Source organism: Onychostoma macrolepis, chromosome 11 (genome assembly GCF_012432095.1).
Source record: "Onychostoma macrolepis isolate SWU-2019 chromosome 11, ASM1243209v1, whole genome shotgun sequence".
In the NCBI taxonomy this organism is placed as follows: Eukaryota; Metazoa; Chordata; class Actinopteri; order Cypriniformes; family Cyprinidae; genus Onychostoma; species Onychostoma macrolepis.
In genome coordinates, this window is record NC_081165.1 from 22,412,507 (window position 1) to 22,433,800 (window position 21,294).

At 34.7% G+C, this 21,294-nt stretch overlaps 1 long non-coding RNA gene across 1 annotated transcript; it reads right to left on the bottom strand.

Annotated features, from left to right (window-relative positions):
- Positions 1 to 10,102: 10,102 nt before the first annotated feature.
- Positions 10,103 to 11,085, bottom strand: LOC131549515 (uncharacterized). The gene is made up of 3 exons (XR_009273411.1): positions 10,882 to 11,085; positions 10,735 to 10,790; positions 10,103 to 10,542 (listed from the first exon to the last, which is right to left on the bottom strand). It is a non-coding gene; the product is annotated as an uncharacterized LOC131549515 (long non-coding RNA).
- Positions 11,086 to 21,294: the final 10,209 nt, after the last annotated feature.

A 21,294-nucleotide genomic window follows, 5' to 3' on the forward strand; every position in this document is an offset into this window, starting at 1 on the left:
ATTTTTAAATTAAAAAAATGCATTTTACAGTGAATGCAGGTAGTAGGCTAAGCACACGTGATGCGCCATTCCCTCATCCGCGCCCGCTCGCACCTCATGTTTGCGGCTGAATGAAAATGATCATAATTGATGGACAACTATGCCCCTGAACACACATCAGCAATCCGGCGCAGAGAAAAGAAAAAGAAAATAAAGATGAAGCCCGTGCACAGTACCGCCGCTCCCTATACGCAGAGTACGCAGTTTGCGTAGGGCACCAACTCCCAGGGGGGCACCATCCCAGTTGCTCAAAAAAAAAAAAAAATACATTTTTGAAAAGACATCAGCAATCCGGCGCCAAGAGAAGGAAAAAAACATGAAAAGGAAGCCCGTGCGTCACTTTCAGGTAACTTTAGGCTACATTCGAAATCCTGTGAAACTTTTTTTGGGTGTTAATAACGTGTTTTAATGTCGGTAATAATTTCACCACCACCAAAGCGTCTAATATTCTCTCAGCATTTCCATGTTCACTTACAAAAGTTAGCCATGGTTTTAACAGAATTTAAAAAAAATAAAAAATAAAATCATGGTTCTTGTAGCCACGGGAACCGCAAATTAACCATGGTTTTGTTACTTCAAATAATAATATACAAAGAAGTATTAAGATAATATTTTTGTGGTTATAAAAACAAACCTAAGCCAACAACAGCCTTTAAAATGACTTAAAATGCATTATATAAAAATAATGAGGCAATCCTGCTGAAAACAATGAATCGCAAATACCATTACAAACATTACAAACCATCAACTTTTAACCATTAAAAAACATTCTGTAGTGTGTTTTGGGACATATTCCATTAGGATTTAGAAGGTGACCAATTACCATAACCAGTAAAACCATTGCAAATTTTGTGGTGTCCATTGTTTTTTTTTATTTTATTTTATTTTTTTTTAATCAACATTACCTGTTATTACAAATGCCTGCAAAGGGAGCCAAAGGCCTGGTAATTGCTGCTGTTACACTTACAGGACGATCAAGTCCTTGTCTAATAGGCTATTGACCCAACATTTGAATCAAATATCTGCTTAATCTCTAATTTTTGGCCACCTTTTTGTTATAGATCAGTGGTTCCCAACCACGCTCCTGGAGGCCCCCCAACACTGCACATTTTGCATCTCTCTTTTGTCTGATACACCCATTTCAGGTCTTGGAGTCTCTACTAATGAGCTGATGATCTGAATCAGGTGTGTTTGATTAAGGAGACATGGAAAACTTTTGGGGTAATTTTTGAAAAACTTTTGAAGTTTTGGGGGGGCCTCCTGGATCGTGGTTGGGAACCACTACTATAGATGACATATAGATGAATTGTAATTGTAAATAATACAATTTAATTACAATTCATTTATTTATTTACTTTTATATTTTATTAAAGTTCTATTTTGACCCCTATAGTAGGTATTTTTGTTTACTTCCATAATATTTGAGAGAGGGGGCACAACAATACAATCCTGCTTAGGGCACCCATTTGGCCAGCAGCGGCCCTGCCCGTGCATCACTTTCAGGTTTATAATCCTGTGAAACTTTTTTGGTTGTTGACGTTAATAACGTGTTTTAATGTCAGTAATACAAACCCAATTCCAAAAAAGTTGGGACACTGTACAAATAGTGAATAAAAAAAGGAATGCAATAATTTACAAATCTCATAAACTTTTATTTATTCACAATAGAATATAGATAACATATCAAATGTTGAAAGTGAGACATTTTGAAATTAAATTGGCTCATTTTGGATTTCATGAGAGCTACACATTCCAAAAAAGTTGGGACAGGTAGCAATAAGAGGCCGGAAAAGTTAAATGTACATATAAGGAACAGCTGGAGGACCAATTTGCAACTTAGGTCAATTGGCAACATGATTGGGTATAAAAAGAGCCTCTCAGAGTGGCAGTGTCTCTCAGAAGTCAAGATGGGAAGAGGATCACCAATTCCCCCAATGCTGCGGTGAAAAATAGTGGAGCAATATCAGAAAGGAGTTTCTCAGAGAAAAATTGCAAAGAGTTTGAAGTTATCATCATCTACAGTGCATAATATCATCCAAAGATTCAGAGAATATGGAACAATCTCTGTGCGTAAGGGTCAAGGCCGGAAAACCATACTGGATGCCCGTGATCTTCGGGCCCTTAGACGGCACTGCATCACATACAGAAATGCTACTGTAATGGAAATCACAACATGGGCTCAGGAATACTTCCAGAAAACATTGTCGGTGAACACAATCAACCATGCCATTCGCCGTTGCCGGCTAAAACTCTATAGGTCAAAAAAGAAGCCATATCTAAACATGATCCAGAAGCGCAGGCGTTTTCTCTGGGCCAAGGCTCATTTAAAATGGACTGTGGCAAAGTGGAAAACTGTTCTGTGGTCAGACGAATCAAAATTTGAAGTTCTTTTTGGAAAACTGGGACGCCATGTCATCCTGACTAAAGAGGACAAGGACAACCCAAGTTGTTATCAGCGCTCAGTTCAGAATCCTGCATCTCTGATGGTGTGGGGTTGCATGAGTGCATGTGGCATGGGTAGCTTACACATCTGGAAAGGCACCATCAATGCTGAAAGATATATCCAAGTTCTAGAACAACATATGCTCCCATCCAGACGTCGTGTCTTTCAGGGAAGACCTTGCATTTTCCAACATGACAATGCCAGAACACATACTGCATCAGTTACAACATCATGGCTGCGTAGAAGAAGGATCCAGGTACTGAAATGGCCAGCCTGCAGTCCAGATCTTTCACCCATAGAAAACATTTGGCGCATCATAAAGAGCAAGATGCGACAAAGAAGACCTAAGACAGTTGAGCAACTAGAAGCCTGTATTAGACAAGAATGGGACAACATTCCTATTCCTAAACTTGAGCAACTTGTCTCCTCAGTCCCGAGACGTTTGCAGACTGTTATAAAAAGAAGAGGGGATGCCACACAGTGGTAAACATGGCCTTGTCCCAACTTTTTTGAGATGTGTTGATGCCATGAAATTTAAAATCAACTTATTTTTCCCTCAAAATGATACATTTTCTCAGTTTAAACATTTGATATGTCATCTATGCAGTGGCGGTTTTAGGCATGGGCGAACCGGGCAGTCGCCCGGGGCGGCATTTTTTCATGACACGTGGGGGGCGGCACAAGCACTTGAAAAAAAAAATTTGCGTCAAGGAGGGGCTTCTGCCAGGCAGCTCGTCTCATTACACTACACTGGTCCAATCACAAATAACTATTTTTTACTATACTATTGTGAGTGTATTTGCAATAGGATACAATTAGAATGAATGTACAAATGTTTGCCACAAGTAGCCTATTCTAGTCTTAACATAGAAATATTATTTTTATGTAACAAATTATGATTTACTATGTTGTGTACAAAGTAACACACCAAGCAAGATCCTTTTCTATTCCTGTTTCTATAAAAGTACAAAGATGTATCATACAGCTCTGGGTATCCACATACAGCGACGATGATTTTGATCCACTTAGTGGGCTAAAGTCAGTCACACCTTCACTTTCTTCCAAATAACGCACATTTCATTCATAATATTAAAACACAGGCCTATAATTTGCACGTTTTTGTTTTTTTCTGAATTGTGTGAAATGGCTAATAAAAATAGGTAATACAAAACGATTATGTGGAGGTGAATTGGTTTAGTCTTGACTTCTGGTCGTGAGTGACAGTGTTGGGGGATGGGAAATCTGTTGATTGTCGAGTGCCAAATAAACACAGCGATGGAGAGAAAAAGGTCAAAGCCTGATTGTGAAACATTCTGATTGTACATATTTTTGCCACTTTTATGTACATAGAGTATATTTATTTAAGTTCTGATAACTTATACTGTTTTGTGCAGAATTGTGTTTTTCAAATGTTCTGTTGAATGATTTGTGCAATTGAGAAATATAAGCTTGTCTTACACTTATATTGTTATAGTAAAACATGGCTGTTTGTGCAAAATTTTGTGTTTTTTTTTTTTCTCGGCTGGGTGGGGGGCGCTCAGAGGGGGTCTCGCCCAGAGAGTAATTCAATGTAGAACCGCCACTGCATCTATGTTGTATTCTGAATAAAATATTGAAATTTGAAACTTCCACATCATTGCATTCTGTTTTTATTCACAATTTGTACAGTGTCCCAACTTTTTTGGAATCAGGTTTGTAATTTAAACGCATCTAATATTTTCCATGTTCCCTTATGGAAATTAGCCATGGTTTTCCTTGGAATAAAACTAAAAAGCATGGTTCTTGTAGCTATGGTAACTACAAATTAACCATGTTTTTTTTCTCCATTACAAGTTTTGAATTATGTAAATTTAAATAATGTAATTATTGCATTGGTGCACATTTGTTAAATACTTCAACAAGGCTTAACTGTGTAAAAGATGGAAATGGAAAAAATGATTCAATATAAAACATATTCAAACTGTTTTTTTGTTTTGTTTTGTCTTGTTTTGTTTTTTCAGTTCAGTTTGAAAGTTGTTTACTAGGTGAGCAGTTTAGCTGCTTTGGGAGTAACACTGAATCCAAATAATAAATTAGATGTAAGTAACTTCCTCTCTTCTGAAAAGCACCATCCATTAGCTAAAAGACACACAGATTGCATAGAGGTAAATCAGCTATAGTGTTATGGCAATATGGATAAATGTTTAGATAACGCTGATCCTGTAATTGCAGCACTGAAATAAGTGATGTAAGATTTAGTCACTTTGTAAATACTTATGTGTGATTGCGGAATATTGAAAGCTCTCAAGATAAATCAACAGATGAATGCAAATGATACAGATTTCTAATCCTCATTTTCTCTCTCTCCTGCCTCACTTTACTTCGTTTTCTAACTCCCTTTCCTTTTGGGCCTCCTAAATAGATACATGCACACTCAATGTCCTCTCAATGAGCCTCTTAAGATTTTACTTAAAGGGGTTATCAGATGCCTATTTTCCACAAGTTGATATGATTCTTTAGGATCTAAATGAAAAGTCTATAACATACTTTGGCTAAAATTTCTCAAACTTCTTTTTTACCCTGTCAAAATCAGCTCTGTTTTCAGCAAGCCGTTTTAGTCCATGTTTCAAAAACAAAAAAAGGTAATCCACTGCGTCTTCAGCGGCTCAGATGTCGGGAGTAAATGACGACTGCTATGTTCATTATTACATCCAGCAACAAAACACCTCAATCGCTTAAGTGAAGGACTCATTCATTATAGGGTGGTTGTGTACGCGCACTGCCAACACACATTACAGTTCAAACAACTTGTAAAAGTGCATGTCGCATCCGATGAGCCCTTTAAAAATCTTAAGGTTGGTGGTGTAAAAAATTTGAAAATGAGAAAGACTATTTTAACAATTCTACTAATATAGGCTACACTAATAAACACGTGCACAAACACATATTTAAAATATCTAAAGACTATCTAATTTGTAAGTCTAAAAATTTAATGTAGATGCACCCTAGGTGCAAAAAGGTTTGATTTTATTTATTCGTTCATTCATTCATGCATTCATTTCAATTCATTTTTACTTGAATTTTAGACCTCGGTATTAAATTTATACCAATTTCTAGTCTGCTGCTCATAAGTGTCTCTGTGTTGTGCATATTCATCAAAAACTTAATCAGTGATCGGGCTCCTTTTGGAAGGGAGCACAACCTGAACAAAGTATCTCTTGTAATTACATTGTGTTTTAATGAATGATGTTATGGAAACAAATGTATAATTAATGGGTTATCACATGGTTAAACTCTCACCTAGTGATTAATATATAATTACAAAGAACTTAACACACTGTGATTTGGTCTCAGGAAACAGAGAATAGCTGAGTCAGTGCTCTTGTTTTCCTGTTGAATTCAGAGATGGAAGCACATTAAGCACCAAAATATTGCATTTTCCTCCAGAATCCTCTGAAGTAAAGATAACTGCTCATTTCCTGGGGACTGACTTAAAATAGTTCTCTCTAAATTGTTCACTTTATTTATATGGTTTTAAATGTTTCATGTTTTCTGATATGGAAGCCCAAAAGATTTTCACATAAGAAAAAAAAAAAAAAGATAGTAAATAATGATAGTAAAAAATACATTATAATTCTGAGGTAAAAAAAAAAAAAGTCATAATTGTTGAAATGAAAGGGCATAATTATTACATAAAAGGGCATGTGAAGGACATCAAAGGGCATAATTATTACTTTAAAAAGTTGAAAATGTGACATTAAGTCATAATTATGACAAAAGTCGAAATTGACAAATCAAATTTATTTGTTAAAGTTTAACATTTTTGTCATTATTATGACTTTTTATCTCATAATTTCGTTTTTTTATGCTTGATTTAGTACGTCAGTTTTAGAGTGCAGTCAAAATTAGAGTATTTTTTATTAGTTTTCCTTATGTGTCTAAAGAAACACGCACAAAGAAATAGTAAATTATGGTAGTTTAGAAGGAATTGAAATGACCAGCAAAAAAATAAATAAATAAAAATATGTAGGTCTATTTGAATTTACAAAATGTGTCAGTCCAGCTCACCTACTTTGCTTGTAGATTTGAACTGAATAAACAGACTAACAAAGAATAAATAAATAATAATAGAAGTATTTGTGCTCTTGTGAGTTGTAACTTTTCTATAGCGTGCAAACCAAAAGACAAATAATTTTTTAAGTAATTTTTTCATTATTTGATCATAAGACCTAAGACCTCATGGTTAGTGTGTAAAATCATGGCATAGCCCTATTTTTTAGAATGGTTAGATGATTTATTGTGCTGAAATAATTTCTTTTTCCAGTATATTCCCAACTAAATTCCAACAGTTCTATGGCCCACAGAGAAAACAGACAGTCATCGAAACAGAAACCAAACAAAACAGAAACAGAAGGGAACTCAGGAACAGTCTTCTTTCCTCCTTTCTGAGCGAACATCTGAAATAGACAATGATGTGACTTTAGTCATGTCTTGAAGACAGATAACAGAAAATGAAAACACAAAGAAATAGCTTTACTAATGAAACAAAAAAAGGCAAAATTCTAAAATAAAATTACTTCATAGAGTGAACGCTAGCCTTGACTGATTCAACTCAGAGATAAATCTAGTTTGAAAAAAAATATTTTCCATAAAGACTGTCAGGTTTTCCATTTGTCAAGGCAGAAATCCCAGACCTGAAACCTTAAGCTGCTGTGTTTGCTGAATACATCCACACGTTGGAGGAAAAAATCTCAGTCGAATCTCAAATTGGCTCTCGGCTGCTAGAGCAATTTAATCTGTATTGCATTATTTCAGTTTATCCCACCAGACAAAAATGTATGCTGATGATAAAACGCTCCATATTTATAAATCCTTTTTGTAAACTGAGACAAAATAGCAGATTGTGTCGTTTACAGCCACTAGCCTAATACTTCTCAAACTGCTCAACTGACAGCGGGCCAGACACCACGACCATTTCCCTCATCCTCCATGAGAGGCTTTATCAGGCTCATGTCACGAGGGATTTTTCCCACTAATCACTATAGTTAAAGCAAACCGCTGAGATGTGTACTTAGTACACACTTTCTCTTTCTAGAATCCCGGCACTTTCAATTCCAGACCTTTCGCCCTGCGCCGCGCTGCACGACGGATTCTTCTGTCAAAAGCGTCAGGATGGATTAGTAGGAAGACAACTACTGAAATTAGAGTCACTGTCCCACTGCAGAATCAGGCGGCTTGTCATCATTCCCCTAATGAGCTCGTGTCTTTCTGGAAGCAGGCATTATCTGTTAAAGCCACACTCTGCTCCACTTACAAGAATTCAGGCTTTTCATAAACAAAAAGCACTCGTGTGGGGAGAGCGATGCATCATCGCTCATGTCATGACAGCTCTGAGAGAGCCGCGGGACGCCCACACTGATTCAGCGAAATGATTGGTGCGATGTGTCATGCCACCTGCTGTGATCCGTACCTATCCCAACATCTCGGCCGTACATTTGGGCCTTTCAGCGCTCGCGTGAATTAGCATGCTGGATGTTCAGGATGGTAGTGAGTGTGCTGGTCAATAGGCGTGAGTCACAGCTGTTTTTGGGTTTGTGTGGCCTTGCCTGTGGTCATTATCCTAGCTTGGGTCACTGAGTCAAAACCCTGCTGGTTGGGAGAACAACACAAAAAAATATCTCAGATGTATTGTTTTCATTTGTATAAGTCTTAAATTCATTTGAATGTAAACAGACACACTGTAAACAATATGTAACCTATGCTATATTTACAGGGTACAATGGGGCTAAAGATGCCCCGGGGTAAAAGGCGCCTTTGATATTATTTTCATCTAAACCACTAGATGACACAAAAACGTGGCGTAGCACTTTCCAAAACATTCGCTTTTCAAGATGCACGTGTATATTTGTCTGATCCTTGATGTGATCGTGCGCAGCAGCGCAAATTTGATTCTGTGCTTACTTGATCTAATATTTTAAGTTTTTTAAAATGTTGTAGATTTAATTAGTGAAAGTGAAAGTGACATGTGGCCAAGTATGGTTGTCCATACTCGGAATTTGTGCTCTGCATTTAACCCATCCAAAGTGCACACACACAGCAGTGAAAACACACACACCGTGAACACACACCCGGAGCAGTGGGTAGCAAATGAGTATCAAATGAGAAAAGTAGCAAATGAGAATCTCTAAAATTAATGCATATATTTTGAGACAAAGGTCTTCATGATTTTCAGTTTTGTTTAAGATAATTAAAGCAATAGTTTTTAAATAACGAAAGAATATGAAAAAGTATAGTATTTGGGGTAAAAAGCACCCCTGCTGTCGGGGCTAAAAGGCACAGTAATTAACATGATAATTAATAGATGGCTGACTTTACCATTTGTTGACATGACATGGTTAGATTACTTTACTTAACTTTTAGTCATTTAGCAGACGCTTTTATCCAAAGCGACTTACAAATAAGAAAAAGTAACTAAAACTAAAAGTTAAAACTCTATAAATACTATATATAAACATCTAAGAAAATAAAAAAATTAAATAAAAACGACAAATGCATACAACATTTCAAAACTACACATTTAAATGAAAACAAAAAATAAAGATAAAAACAATTCAAAATACTAAAACAACAAAAGGTATGAGTATAACAATGATTCTAACATAACACTAAGCCAAACACCAAAAACAAAAACAAAAAAAAACTACATACTGTATGTGTATGTACAGCTACACACACACACATATATGCATGTATATATATATATATATTTATATTATTTCATTTCCATTTAGTATGTTGAAGTACTAAAATAACTCAACTAAAACTAACCCAGGTGAAAAAGAAATATATTTAAATTTTGCTTTTTCAAACACACTTAATATATTTATATTATACTATACTAAGTGCATATTAAATGTATTATTTTGAAACAACTAAGTATATTAAGTGTATTTCAAGATATGTTTAAGTTCAATTTTAATCTATTTGTAATATATTTAATATATTGAAATTGTGTTAAATTGGAACCACTTTAATTATATTTAGTGCAATTTAATTGTATTTCTTAAAATACATTTAAAATGTACTTTTAATACTTCATGAACTACAGGTAGAATATATTTGAAGCATCATTTTAATGTGCTTCAAGTACATTTCAATTGTATTTCAGCTCATTAGAAATGTATTAGTATTACACTACTAGTATATTATATTTATTAGTATTATATTTTTCAGTATATACACACACACGTACACTTTGATATCTAGAAAACTTTAATGTATTACATATTGTGTACATTACAAATATTCATAAAGTACATTAAAAAAAAAAAGTACAGCCATATATATACTTTGGTGAAAAACAAAAAAAAACATACTATTAAATGTATTTAAAAAGTATGTATATAGTATTTGTATTACTACAAACATACTCAAGTACATTTTAAAACATTATACAAAAAAAACATTATGATAAGTGAAAAAAAGACAAATGCTATGGAAAAGCTATCTTATCCATTTGTAGAACATTTCAGTTATACCTGTATTACTGAAAAGTTACGAATTTTACATAAATGAATAAATAAAAATTACAATGCAATTTTCTGAAGAAAAAAAAAATTTACAGAAAAACTAAGTGCAGAAGTGAATAGATGTGTGTGCAAAGACTGAAGATGATAAAGTTCAAGCAACAGAATAGGGAGGGATGGAGGGGGTTTTGGAGGTGGACGAGGAGATGGTGTAGGAATGGTGAGAGGCAAAGGTGCGGGATGATGGCAGGATGTGGTGAAGGGATGGTGATGGGAGGATGACGATGATGCCCTGGCGGCTTAGATGGAGTTTGGCACATGGCACAGACCCAGAGCATCCCAGTGCTGACAATACAAGGCGGAGTCGAGGGAGGGAGGAGCCAAGATGTAGATGGTGTGGCTGCCGACATCTGGGGGCTGACTGATGGAGACAGAGCTGGTGGATCCGAAGGCACAGACAAAGGGCCAATGGAGCTGAGCGTCGTCGCAGGTTCTGGAGACCTGGGCACAGCCTAGTCATCCTGGCATACAATATTTTGCACAAGTGCCTTGCAGCTTTAGAAAAAAACAAAACAGAAAAAAAATTTGATTTTTTTTTACATGAATGACTGAAAGGAAGCACAAATTAGCCACCTGGAATGGACACATTGCTAACATTTTTCTTCCAAGATTCACCGAATCATCCTCCATTAGGCCTCATTCAAAAATCTCTATAACAGAGGTGATACGATATTAAAATATACTTACTATTCCTTTGCTTGTCTCTGCACTCAGATTTCAGTTTGTCTTCTGTAGCAGCTGATCTGAAAAACAACAAATGTTAATATTTCTCACACGCACAAAAAAAGGCAAATGATGATTTGTTTTCTATTTAAGAATGACAGAACAATATACCTGGTTGGAAATACAGTCAAAAACCTTCCCAGCCTCAGCAGTTTCAGATGTACTGTATGCTCTTACAAGCAGCCCTTCTTACAATTTAATCTTTGTTCTTATCTGCAATGAGAAATATATATTAGAAAATAAAGTCGTTAAGGTTGTCAAGCTTGAACAAATATAAACACCAATCAACCAACACTACCACAGTTGGGTGATCAGCTCAAGACAAAGTAACTGTATGTTCATAATCATGGTTTTTCAAAGATCATTAACATCATTACAATGAAGCCAAATTGTTCAGGAAATCAGAAATAAATACACTTCATGTTGCAAATAAAAACTGTTAATGTTGTACATGTTATAATGACTAATTTAATTTAATTTATTTTTTTCTGCCAATGCATGTGTCAAAAACACGACTGGTACAGACAAATAACGTTAATTAAATACAAATCTTACCTGAAGTCACAGTGAGGTACCAAAGCCAGACGCTATACACGCTTGCAGAAGCTGGTAAAAATAAGAACATACCACTATATTTTCTAATTAATTTCATAGTTCCCCCAAAACAATTTGAATTATGTCATCACTCACCCTTAAGATGCTCCACACCATCTAAGACTTTCGTTCATCTTCGAAAGAAAAGCGGAGATATTTTAATGAAATCTGAAAGATTTATGTTCCTCCGATGAAAAGATTCATCAAAGATGTTCACGTTTCGCAAAAAAACATCGCCAAAGTAATCCATATGAATTGCGTGGTTTCCTCCAAGCGCCCTAAAGAGACACGATCGCTCTATATAATACTGTTTAAATTTAGACTTATATGCACATTCAAGGGACATTTGCACATCATATTTGATTTACTAAGCTCTCTGCTGCGAGCTCATTATCATACGAACCAATCAGAGACGTTCAATGGCTCTGGAACCAATCAGGTTTAGTCTGTGTTGTTTGAATTTAAACACAAATAAACTGTTGTTTTTTTGTTTGTTGTTTTTTTCAGATATGATGTTGAAATCCTTGTGGGAATTTCAGAAATATATATTAGAAAATAAAGGCATCAAGCTTGAACAAATTTATAAACACCTAGCTTATTAATTAATGTATCATACTGAACAACAGCCTAATCAACCAAAGTAGCATAACCCATATTAAACAACATATTTTAAATATTGCAATGGTTAATAATATTTGACAAAGGTTTGTACATTGTAAATGTTAAAAATGTTTTTCAAAATATCGTACTTTTCCAAATATTACAATTATAAATAAATGAATATTTAAAATATAACCATGTGTAGGCCTACTGCAATATAAAGTACATTAAAAACCCACTAAAAGTGTAATCATTTTGTTATGTTCTTACACAAAGTACACATAAAATATACTTTAAGTAAGGGTAACATAACCTATGTTTTCTGTAAATACACTAAAACATCACTAAAAGTATGCTTGTGTTTAGTATATTCCTTAAAAGTGTAGCCAAGAATATATTTATTAACATAGTATTTCTACTATACTTTTTAGAAATATAGTAATAGTGTGCTTGTGTTTAGCATATTCCTTAAAAGTGTAATTAAGAATATATTTATTACCAACGTATTTCTAGTATACTTTTTTATAAATACATTAAAAATATGCTTGTGTTTAGCATATTTCTTAGAAGTATAACTAAGCATATATTTAATACAAAAGTACTTCTAGTATACTTTTTAGAAATATATTAAAATGCAATTCAATATATTTTTAATGCACTTCAAATAAGCATGTTGGGAATACAAATGTATTATAAACATACTACTTGAATTTCAAGTATATTTTTAATACATTTAATACTACGTCTTTTTCACCTGGGAAAACTTAATAAAAAACCTATGCAGACATAAAAAAAAAAAAACTAATAAAATGACAACATTACTACAACTGTAACTAAAACTAAAATAGATAAATACAAATCAAACTGCATTAGTTTATCAGTAATCCTAAAAAATAACACTGAGCTAAAACGCACATGCTAAAAAAAAAACCAGCAACAACTTACTTACACATAGTAAGAAATGGTTATAAAAACTGAAACAGAAGTGAAACAAGTAGTAGGAAAGAGGAAAAATAAAAAGCGATGCTTATATCCCTTGTCGGTGTCCCTGCCCGGTAGAGTCGATGGTCTTTACAATCTTTGGTCTTCACACGAGGAGGCCTTCACACGACCGCTGCTGCGGTAAACTAAGCTTTTTTACACCCGTCCAACAAAATACTAATCCAATTCAGCTGAACACACTTACCTGTTAATCACAACAAATGGCCAAGCAAGCGCCCGACACTGACAAGGGACAAAGAGATTCAGATGGTAAATATCATATATTATGTTGGGTGTCCATATTAGAGATAATCACCATGTTTAGAATGAAACCATCATATTTAAAAATGTGATATTAATCATATCATATAATAAAATATCATTTGTTGTTACTACTGTAAATATATATTCAATTATTATTGGATCTCCTTCAGTACTTTCAGAATCTTTACTTATTAAAATAATTTTGTTTCTGTATTTTAAAATATATTTTTTATATTAACATATTTTAATGACAGTATATTTATTGAACAAAAAATAATTATTTTATTTTTCAAAATAAGCAGAAAATAGTACATATAGTACTTTGCTTAAAGGGATTGTTTTGAACAAGTATTAACTTAGACATTATTTTAGCTGAAGTATTTGTATCAATACCGTGTGCCGTTTACTCCGTGTGTGGGGTAAAAGGCCCCTCTTGCCACCTCATACATTTATACGATTTTTAAACAAAATAAACAACTTGAATTATTTATTTTCACACAAAATATGTTGCTCCATTAATGTTCAATACAATGTATATATTTTTTCTGCAATTATACATTTTAGGCGCAGTGAATAGCATATTTTTTCTTAAGGTGTGCCTTTAGCCTCGTTGTACCCTATATATAATGTTTATGTTTTCGATGGCTGATTAGTCTCACATATACAGTGCATGTTTTAGCTAATTAACTCACTAGCAAAGTAGTTCAGTTGAGCAGACTTGTGCAGCTCAATCCTCAAATATAGCCTACTATAATTTGGTTATTTACATCAATTTTTTTCTGCTTCTAATCACTCATTTCCATTAGGGATTGACTTTAAATAGTTCTCTGTATCACAGTAGACATGAAAAAAACTATAATAATCATGCACAATCATTGTTACACAAATTTCAAAATTATGACATACAAAGTCATAATATGAAAAAAAAATGTCAAAATTGTTGTCAATACAAATTTTAAAATGACCTAAAGATAAACATATTTTGAAGAATGTCGGTAACAGAACAAACAGCTGACAGAAGCCATTGACTTACACAGTATTTTTTTTCCATATAATTTAAGTCAGTGGCTATCATGGACTGTTCTTCAAAATATCTTCCTTTGTGTTCAATAGAAGAAAGAAACTCATACAGGTTTGGAACAACTTGAGGCTGACTAAATGATGACAGAACATTCATTTTTGGGTGAACTATCCCTTTACCTCTGCTGTGTGAGTTTTCTACACCGGACGCGAGCAGCGATAAAATACAAGCGATAAAATACAATAGAACCTATTATAATTACAATGGACGCGGAGCGGCGCGACACGACACAACACATCCCCGACAGTAAACGATGCCTCGTTCTATTTACAACATGCTGGCACAAAGTTCAAAAGATTTGCAATGGACGTGTTGTCATGTCCGGTTTGGGCATGTTTAGACACGGAGTAATGCAATATGGTTTAATGAGTGTCCGCAAATTTGCCATCTTTCTCTCTTCTGACAAACATAATCAGTCTTTTGATATTTATTTTCCTTTTTTTTTTTTTGGATAGTGGGGCAAATGGAAACTCAAACATTATATTTGATGTAGTTTCCATTGACCACTATAGAAGTTTACCCAGCTATGATGCCTTCTGCTTCTAAAAAAACAAAAAAGTCTATTGGAGAACACTATAGTGAATACTTTGGAAATACGTAGGCAGCGGATATGCCAAAAAGTCCTTTATCTTCACAATGCATCTTTTTCAACTCAACATGTTCAACAAAAAATAAAAATGTTGTCTGAACATTTTCATCAGTAATGTCATTGACGAGATTAGGATGGTGTCTGGGTGTAGAGTTTATCAGCAATGTTGGTCCAGGAACATGTCCTTTTTGGCTAAATATTTCCATCGCCCTGGTTCCTCTAGTTGGTTCCTCCTGGTAGCTTCTCTACCACTGAGGTAATCTGATGGCAACAGATCTTGTTCCATTGGTAATAGACAGTTTTGTGCTGTAGGAAAGACTTAATTAGATTGAGGTTTCCTGATTTCAAGTCAAAACAACTGGAAGAACTGGCTGAGAAGCTCTTGGTGAGGCCGTCTCTATGCTAGAGTGAATTAGCACTTAACCACATGATCAGGATCTTTTCCCTTGTTTCTTTTTATACAGTTGTTCTCCTTTATTTACTTCAAAAACATCTGCCAAAGTCTGGATGACATTTTAAAGTTAAAGAGGATTAGATGTCTAGCACCCCTCAACCTCCCCCCACCAGACCTACACCATCACCCGCAATATGTTAATTAAAAACAGTGCACTTACTCTTCTGTGTGCCCGAGTGTGTGAGTGTTTGATATTGAATTTAGGGAGACATTAGAGACTCAGTGACTGGAAAACTCACGTCGGGTTTCCTCAGCTTGTCTTCAGACCCCTTATGAGACACAGATCCCACCCCGTCTCCAGCTCTCTCTTTGCAATTATGAAAAATTGACCTGCTAAGAGCATCTAACCACAACGCTCTCCCCAGAGGTCTCTCTCCATTACAGTCAATTTATGTATCTCACAATAGCAGTAGCAGACCAGTGTAATCTTTCTAAAGACAGTAATGAAGATCCATTAGATGCTAGTAGGAATGTTCTAAGGAGAAAGAGAAGAAGATGCGTATGGAGCATTGAAACACTGCGCTCCTGGTGCTGTTTCATTCAACTTCTCCTTATCCTCTCTAGGGTCACCTAACTTATTGAAATGATAATGCTGAGAAGTGCAAAGTATACGCAATGAGAACCAGCTTTAATCAATGCAAAACATCAAACATAAAGTGTGGAGGAATGTCACATTCCATTTAAAGTCATGTTTGCAGTCTCCAAATTTAGATCTCACAAGCACTGCATTTAAAGTAACCAATTATCATTTTATTAATTCAGAAGTAAAACTCTAAATAAATGAAGCACTTTTCAAATTGACAAATATGTTCCTTTGTCTAATGCACAAAAATGGATGTATCAGATCAGTTTTCTGACATGTTTTCTGAAGACATGTTTCTTGTCAGTCATTAGGTGGTCCAAGCTGATTATTTGAACTTTTGTCAACCTAGATGGCATTTTAGAGCATCGGTGTGTTTCTGAAGCAAAAGGTGTGCCATACACTCTTAAAAACATAGGTTCTTTATTGCCATCTGGTTCAGTGAAGATCCTATAACACCCACTGAACCTTTCCATTGCACAAAAGGTTCTTCATAATGGAAGAAGGTTCTTTAGTTCATTAAAATGTTCTTCACATTAAGAAAAAATGTACTTTGGGGAACCTAAAATGATTTTTCTATGGTATTCCTCTTTTGTAACCTTTATTTTTAAGAGTGTATAATGGAAGTTATGCTGCCTTGTTAGACACCTCAGTTTGAACATTCGTCTTGAATATTCCAAGATGAACTGAGTGCAGAGTAATGCTGAGATAATAAGCATACAATGTTAATTTTATGTTCTGAAACACCTACATGTTTACAGCATTTGACCCACATTCCTGCTCAAAGCCGGGTAGAATGATCTCAAAAGGCTTGTCATGTATTGAATTCCTATTTTCATGGCTAAATATAAATCTCTTTGAAGTTCTATGAATCCTAATTCACCATAAATGTGCTAGCTGCTTCTTTATTTCCTTTCATTTGTGTGTTGTAATCTATTTTTACCGTCTTGCTACTGCTTCCACGGTTTTGTCTTGAAATATATGCTGAAATCCGGTTTGGTGGAAGAATGCAGATGTTCATTGTTGCTGTTTCAGATTCAATGTGACGTTTTTGACCTCCACCCATGTTCTATATTCGAAAAGCAAACGTTTTCTCTGTGCTATCTTGCGGCACACCCATATTTTCCTTTTTTTCATTTAATCTTGCATCAGGCCACAGGAAACTTGGCACATCTCTCAAAGTTCCACCCATCTCTTTGTCAGACAAAAAAAAAAAAAAAAAAAACTTGCTGATGTCGAAATGAAGAAACGCCGCTTGATTTTTCAAGCAAGGGGAAAACTGTGTTTTTTGGCTAACATGCAGCTAAATTAAAGTCATCGCCTTTGCCTCAGATATGAAAGCTTATGTCTGTGCTTGATTTCAGCTGTTTACCCATTAAAATCTGGAGGACAAAAATGTGGGCAAGCAAACCTGGAAAAATAGTTTGATGCTTGTTCTGCCAAGAACGTCTGTCTCCATTCTACTCAATCCAAAGCAAAAAATGTATGCAGTAAAACATGGTTGTGGAACACTTTACTCATCCATCCATTCCACCAGACAGCAGACATGTGCACTGGCCAAAAATACTGAAGCGATGACACTGTAAGAATGTATACAGTCGTGTTGCACTAAAATGTAATCATCTGAAAATTCAGTGACCTGAGGGTTGTAAATGGCGGAAGAGGGCCATATATGTACCCCATTTTCTCTCCCCTGGGATTCTGTGTGCTCTGCTTTTAGCAGGAAGACATCTCGCCTGTCTCACTTCTCCATTTGCCCCAGGAGAGCACTCAACGTGTCTACTTGTGACTGCGTCTCAACCCTGGATTCCTTCACGGTTCAGTGTCACCGCCTTTATTCTAAGTGGAGGTTTAATCCACCAAAAGGATTTTGATTTTCCTCTGACCTAAATGTGATTTTCATGTAAACAGTGGCTTGTTTTGTCTGAGTATGATACTTCTGTGTCGTGTATAAATATATTATCTTTGTTATGAATCCTGCAGCCTACCTAGACGACATTTTAAGCCATCACCAATGCGTTTCTTATGCAAAGGCATTCATTTATGTATATAATTCTTACATATTATATAATTTTTTTAATAATATATAAAGCAGAGTAATTACTATTTTAATTATTTTTTTTATAGTTACTTGCACTAAATTCACTCTGGCCCTAATAAAAATCTATTATTTCATGTTTTTATGAGGTTAGTATAATTTATTAGGTTTAGATTTTTATAATTAACTGGGTAACACTTTATTCTGATAGTCCACTTTAGACATTCTACTAACAGTAAGTAACTTTGCAACTCCATGTCAACTAGCAGTCATTAGAGTATTAATAGACTGTCTGCTTAATATTGTCTAACACTTTATTTTGTTGGGTCCGCAACATGCAACATACTGACTATGAGAAACTTTGCAAGTATATGTCAACTTATATGTCTACTCTGAGAGTTAGTAGAGATGTAGTTGCAAATTAATGAGAATTAGTTGACATGTAGTTGACATATAATTACAAAGTAACTTATAGTTAGTAGTAGAATGTCTAAAGTGGACTATCGAAATAAAGTGTAACCATTAATTGCACTGAATTAACATCTTAAATTAACAGCCCTAATAAAAAACTGAACTGAACTGAAAAAAATAATACAAATAAAATAGTTTATGAAGTATTTTATGTTGTAACAAGGTCAGTGGATGTTTTATTGTTTTTTATTTATTTTTAATATTTTAAAAATAAAATATTTTAAAATATATTTTAATAACTTATCCTAAATTGACAGCCATTATGAAAATTGAAAAATAAAATAGATGTATTATTTCATGTTTTAATGAGGTCAGTGGGATTTTTTGTTCTATTTTTGATAGCTTAACATGTTAAATTGATAGCCCTGATTAAAAACTGAAAAATAAACATTTAAATTTACTATTTCATGCTGATGCAAGGTCAGAATTTTTTTTTTTTAATGATATATGTTTGAGCTGCTAAATATTACTTCTTCTTTTTTTTTTCTTTTTTTTTCTTTTTTTGTCCTGGGCTGCTTCTGTAATGATTTCCAATCAATCTATCAGCCCACACACATTACACTGTTTACAGTGTGTAAAAATCATCCCTTATGAATTGTTTACAAATGTTTGTGACAGCTGCATAACAGTGCATGGAGGCATGATTACATGAAACATGGCTTGTTTCATAGAGTTTATATTAGCAGAGAAGGGAATTGAAGCTGGCTTAGACTCTTTTGTGAACACGTGTTCAATATTGGTATTTCTTAACCTCTGTATAAAGCCAGGTGATCCTTGAATCTGCGCATTGGGTTTTTGTACTTTCCCCAGAGTGAAAAATATGAGGTTATGTTGTTACCCAAGGCAACATTAATGCTGAGATATCATGTAAAGATTGAGAAAAATATGGCTTTAATTATTTTCCATTAACCCTGGTTTATTTCACAGCTAATTGAATGCAGATTCAGAAATAGAACATGCTGTAGGCTAAACTAAAGCCTCGCTATATCTTTTCAACACAAAGAATTCAATGCACCTCACTGTGTTGTCTCCTACAAGCGTTCAGACACGGCCAAGTAATAATGCAACCAAAATCCACTACCACTTACTTCTGCTTTTTCATGTCTTGCATCAGTGGAAATCAAGTGTGTGACAATTATTTCATAATGTAAGATGCAAAAGAGAGAAATATGCTCTTCTGGTGCACACTTAAAAAAAAAAAAGGCTTTGTAGACACCCATTACAAAACTTAACCATGGTTTTATTATAGTAAAAGTGTAGTAACCATGTTTTTTGGCAGACTGATTGCTAAATGTAACCACAGTTTTACTACAAATACCATGGTTAAACTATGGTTAGTGTAGCAAAACCATGGTTTAACTACAGTAACCATGTTTTTTTTTTTGTTTGTTTGTTTTATTTGTAGTAAAACCATGGTTAAGGGACAAAGTAGTTTTAGACAACATAACACTTTCACTGAGAGTATACAGTTCGGTATTTTTACTCTTGTGGTGTGTGCACACCAAAAGCAAATTAAATTATTTGTGTGTGTAGATTACATAAAGAGTCGATGCGAAAAAGCAAATAGATGTGAATTTGCGCTGGGTGACACAAATTGGGGACACATTTTGCCGCGAATGTGCGATATATTCCTCAATCGAGTCTTCCGGGCAATTTGAAAAATTTCAACTTGAGTGGAAGTTCGCAAGACGCATTGTTGTGCAAACCAATCAGCGAAAATCTTACTGACATGTCCAGTTTGATAGTCTGGTTGTATCAGAAAATGGAGGAGAGCATTGCGCAATGTTTTTATTCACACAAGTGACACGAAAAACATCCCGTGAGTATTCAGCGATAACGAAGTGCAAATACTCGCTTCGTTTTTGGTGTGCACACACCATAATAGACAAAATGTCTTTGCGTTATATAGTAAATATGAGTGGCATTTAAAGTAATTTCGCACAAACACACCTTTAAGCAAAACATATATACTATATAATATAACTTTACTTTTTTAATATATAAAATAGGCTTTTTTTGCGTTCACAGATAGTTCCACCATCTACCACCGAGGAAAACATGACCCTCTTATTTTGCGGTTTGCTGTATTTGACCTTTTATCTTTTTAACATTAAAATAATTACATAACAACGTTACTTTTTATGTAAATGAATACCTTAAGGGTGCTTTTGAACTTTTTTTTTCTCACTGTCAGCAGACACCAGCTGAACCTGTGAGCTCCAGGACAGAATTTTCTCCTCTCTCCACAAATAACAAATACAACTAAGATTTATTCTTGTTTATCAACAACATTTTGAAGTTTCTGAAGTAAAAAATAAATAAATAAATAAATAAACTTGCAGTCTGTACATAACCGATAAGCATAACACACACTAGAATTACCCATCATGCTCACACATACTACAACACCTCCTAGTGCTTTAGAAACCTTAAATATACTCCTTTCTCTACCAATGTTAGGAAGAGAGAGGTAACTCTTTCGTTATTTGAAAAAGTAACTGACATTATGGTGTAAATCTAAGATGTTACTACTCATTACTCAAAAATATTAAACTGATTATGTAACATACTTCAGAATTGGACACATCCATGGGTTCAACTCCACCTTCGGCCCTTTAAAGCCAGCAAATAAATGCACACAAAGAGGCTCAATCTGCCAGGCTTTGTGTATAGAGTCAATTATTCAGACTGAAAGGTCTGACACGGCAGCACACGCCTTCCCTTTTGTTTTTTCCTGCACGCAACATGAGACAAGTAGGGTATTTTTATCCTGCTTTGGATCTTTCCTCTGGAGCAGATGAGGCTCCATCTATAATTCATACACAGCCTGCAGATGAAACAGAATCATCCCTACTTTTGAGGTCACACAATG